Raw genomic sequence first — 4,485 nt, 5'->3', positions numbered from 1 at the left:
ACAGATTAAATTACTTTAAGTGTTCGATTGTTTTGGAGGTTTTTTTTTTTTTACAGTCGGGACAAAATTCATCAAGTGTGGAGGGTGTAAATAAATAATAAAAGTATGAATTCAACCTTTTCAGATGAGAATATGAGGAATAAAAGCATCAACTGGTTGCTGGCTCATGCCTGATGTACACTACACTCTATTTTAAGCGTTTATATGTTTTATAAGTCAACAATATGATCCAATGAAATGCAAATGAAGGACTCATTTATGATCAAGATGTGACTTTATAGCAGCTTACAGGCTGCAGCGCCGTCCAGTGGAAGAAAGAAGTGATGCACATTACAGTTACAGTGATAGTGTCAGATTGTAGCAAAGAACTCATATAGATTTTAAATATATTTATTCTGTTTATTTGTGCAAAGAGAATACACCAGGTCACATAATTTATATCTAGTTTGCTGTGTCTGTCCCTAAATGGGCTTTTTCACAAATAAAAAAAATCACATTTACGCAATAAAATGAGACTTTAAGACGGGCAGATCATTGATGACTACATGCCTGATCCTTCTGTAACTCATTAATGTCCATAGTGGAATTTTTTAACAGCCCACTTAAAGTGCAAATACACTGAAATGTTCAAATTGGTCCAAGTTGGAGGCGACAGCACAAGTTTTTCTTAACTTTTTACTCTTTTTAGTCATGAAGAGTAGCTTTTCTAGGAAACCACACCAAGAACAATCACACATAATATGGATTGTTACAGTACATTCAAAAATAAAACTGATGATCTGTTGTTTTCTTTTGGTCCAGTATTTCCAATGTGCAGACCTAAGACACCTTTTATAATGTATTCCTATGGGAGGAAATGAGAAACCCCTAATGACCAATAACCACTACAGATATTATACAGAAATGTCTGAATCTAAACTACAAGGAGGTATTCAGAACAACTTTAATTTCAATGTAATAACAACAACATAATACTAATTATAATAAACTTATAATATACAGGCCTTTTCAAAACAAAGTTACATGGACGAAACCGACTTCAAACAATAAAATAAAATCATACAATTAAAATAATAAGTGAGAATAATAAAGAAGCTGTTCTTCAACATACTGGACACATTTGTTTCTCATTAACGAGTTAAGAGCTGTTTTAACTTCTGTGTGTAAGAAGTTCCACATGTTGATCCTCTGACATGACACAGCAGGAAAGCATCTTTTATTAGAAATGTATCTTAAATAATTGTATTTTATTTACATACAGTTTATGGTTAAACCAATGTAGACTCTTTGATGCTTTGATGCTGCCCCCCCCCCCTTTGGTCCAGTTACAGGAAAGAGACATTTGGAATATTTAATATATTGAAACAGATAAAGCTGTCATTTGTAATCACTTCAAAAAACCTGATGACCTTAATAAAACAGACAATTTACTATCAGCTACTTAAAGAATAAAATTACGCTGCTTGATGAATTACAAAGCCTTTAATTCAGAGCTGCATGTAACCACAGAGGAGGGGGAGGAGAGGGAGGAGGGGTTCAACCTTTAAAGTCCGATCAATAACTGGCTGTTCCCATCAATCACAGTAACCTCCACCTGGCAGGTCGACTATAAAGACGTGAGCTTCATGAATCGTAATGAGGGTCGGTGGCTGCAGGTTCAAAACCAAACGAGTCAATTAATAAATGACTCATTATGTGTCGACGTGGGAATAATGACAGCGGCGGGAGGCATCGGGCCCTGGGGTCAAGGTCAGAGGTCACTGGAAGCTCGTTCCTGCGTCCATTCATTACAAATTCTGGTTTATTTACACACTAAAGTTCAAATAGAAATAGTTAATAATGTAAAACTCAAAGCAAATTAACCTTTTTTTCTGTCAGAACAAAACATATAAACTCTGATAAATGTTGGTAATTAATTCATTGTGAGCTAAAATGTAGACAGCTGGTTATTTATTATAGTGCTCTGTCCTTCTGACGATCCATAAACGTATTAAATTAGTAACGTGACCTTGAAAAAGAGCTGGTATTTAGATTTAATATGGTGATAAAAGCAGATCTTTGACTGCACTATTCCTCCTTCTCTTCAGCTCTGTCCCTCATGTTCAAGTTCATTATTCGTTTTTAATCCCACATAATCAAATGTTATATAAAGAGCTGTTTGTGCTGTAGACAGATGTGTTAAAGGTCCACTCACGAGCTTTTTCTGTAGCTTTCAACTACATCTCATCGACTTCAGCAGCAGAACCGACGTCACAATAAAACACATAATAATCACAAACACAATGAAATTGAGAATTGGAGCCACAGAACATCCCACTGGTGACAACTGTGGCTCGTTTAATGATTGTAAACCTTATTATTATTATTGGTAAATATCATATAATGATTATTTTGAGCTTAATTTGAGAAAAGTTTCAATATGAACTTGTTTATTAGCACCTTGAATGTAAGTTTTTATGTTGTTATTTTACTATTTGTTGTTGTTGTCTAAGCCTTTCTTAGACTTAGACTTCACTTTATTGATCCCTTTGAGATGACTCGCTCAAGGAAATTGAATTCCCAGCAGCCTAAAAAACACTTGTATAGAAAATAAAAGAGGTATAAAAAAATACAATGTAAGATAAACAATAAACTCTTAAATATAGAAAGTAGAGATAAGAATAAAAGTAAAATAAAATAAATGTAGAGAACTGTATAGAGGATAAATATAGATAAACATAGATAAATATAGATAAATATAGATAGGAGTACTATTTCAGTACAATATCAGAAGGCGAACAGGAGTCGACGTAAACAGTAGGAGCGTAAGGAGTAATAGCGCGGAGGTGCAAACATCAGCCACTAAATACTACTGGGGATTAAACATAGATAAAATCACGATTACAACATAGATAAATATAGGATACAATAAGAATCTACATATAGATATAACATATTAGATCACAACAGTACATACAATATCGCATAAACATAGAGTAGAACTACTTCCGATAAACAAAATCAGATCATATATTTAGATCAGAACATGTACGATTACGAAATATAGATAAACATTTAGATAAATATACTCAGGACGTGGTAATGGCATGTTGTATTATACAGGCGCTTATACAACTGACATTAGCCAGCAATTATCAGGTCTTCAAGTTTTCAAGCACTTATCTCGCCACAAAAACAACGGACGCAGTGTTCGTCGGCCGTGCTGGCTATTGACTGTCGAGTTTATTCTAGCATCGTCATATTTTATATTATCATTCTACCTCTTACCCCTATTTACCCCGGGAAGGTGAGAGCTTTCTTCTCTAATTAATCATCTTCTATAATGTAAACAATGTGGTTTTTCAGTTTGCCTGTCGACTGCTAATTTTATTACAGAATAGGAAATACAAACAAACAAAAACTGAAATAAAACACACACGTATTGCAAGCATTTAACTAAAATAAGAGCCTGAACTCAATTTCCCGACATGCCCCTTGCCACCAACAGAAAGGTCTGTACGCGAGAAACGGGGGGCGTTAACTAAAACTCAGCGTTTACCCTTTGACCTTTCGAAACTGTTCCAATCACAGCGGGGAGTTAGTCCGAAGGCGCATCACGAGCTGGCGTCTGACGGACAGTGCCTCAGCCAATGGAGCACGGCCAGCGGCCGCGCCGGCCCAGCCCAATCACAGGCGAGTGGCGACTCCCCTCCACAGGGCATTCGGAGGAGCAGCAGGTGTTCCTTGGTGGCCATCCTGTTTTGGGATGTGCGGGAATGATTGTTTAGCGGAGAAGAAATTGACATTTTTTAGTATATTTTTTTAGTGAAAACGCTTTAAACTGAACCGTGCGAAGATTTATTCGGACTGGTCAGAGCCAGAGGGTAAGAAACGGCAGCTCGGAAGAAATCCAGGGCTGATCACGAGCTGGAATTAAACCGCAGACTCAAAAAGTGATGTAATTTTATGGAGGGGCCTTTTCCTTTTTTTTTTTCTTGCCTCTTACTGTTCTCTTCTCTCACCTTCTCTCTTCTCTCCTCTCCTATCTTCTCTCTCTCTCTCTCTCTCTCCCTCCCCCTTCCTCCAGATTGTGTCTTTGCCCACTTAAATACTGCAGGCCTTATTCTTTAACTCTCTAACCTCTAACCTCTAACCCCAACCCCCCTTTTAACCCAACCTGTAGCCCGCCGTGGCTCATTACCCGCGGACGCTACTTCTTGGGCGCAGGGGTGTTTTATTGGTCTCACTGGGCAAAGTCGGGGAGCATCGGCCAGGGCTGCCGCCGCCGCCGCCGGCCGTATAGGCCGCGTTGATTTGTTCACCACACTCCGGGTTAACAAGTGTTCCTGCTGTCTTCCGGGTCCGAAGGCTCGTATCACCGCACGGTAGCTATTTGGTCTCTGGGAGGTCGGCGGTGGTTTCGTAGATTTTTGTTAAAATGTAAAGATAGACTTTGAAGGTGAAAGCTGTCTCCGTGTGCGTCCCAAACTCGCTTGGCAGGTTGCG

This window comes from Morone saxatilis, unplaced genomic scaffold (assembly GCF_004916995.1).
Source record: "Morone saxatilis isolate NCDOM2014 unplaced genomic scaffold, NCSU_SB_2.0 Contig9, whole genome shotgun sequence".
NCBI lineage: Eukaryota > Metazoa > Chordata > Actinopteri > Moronidae > Morone > Morone saxatilis.
Note: the sequence above shows the minus strand (reverse complement) of the source record.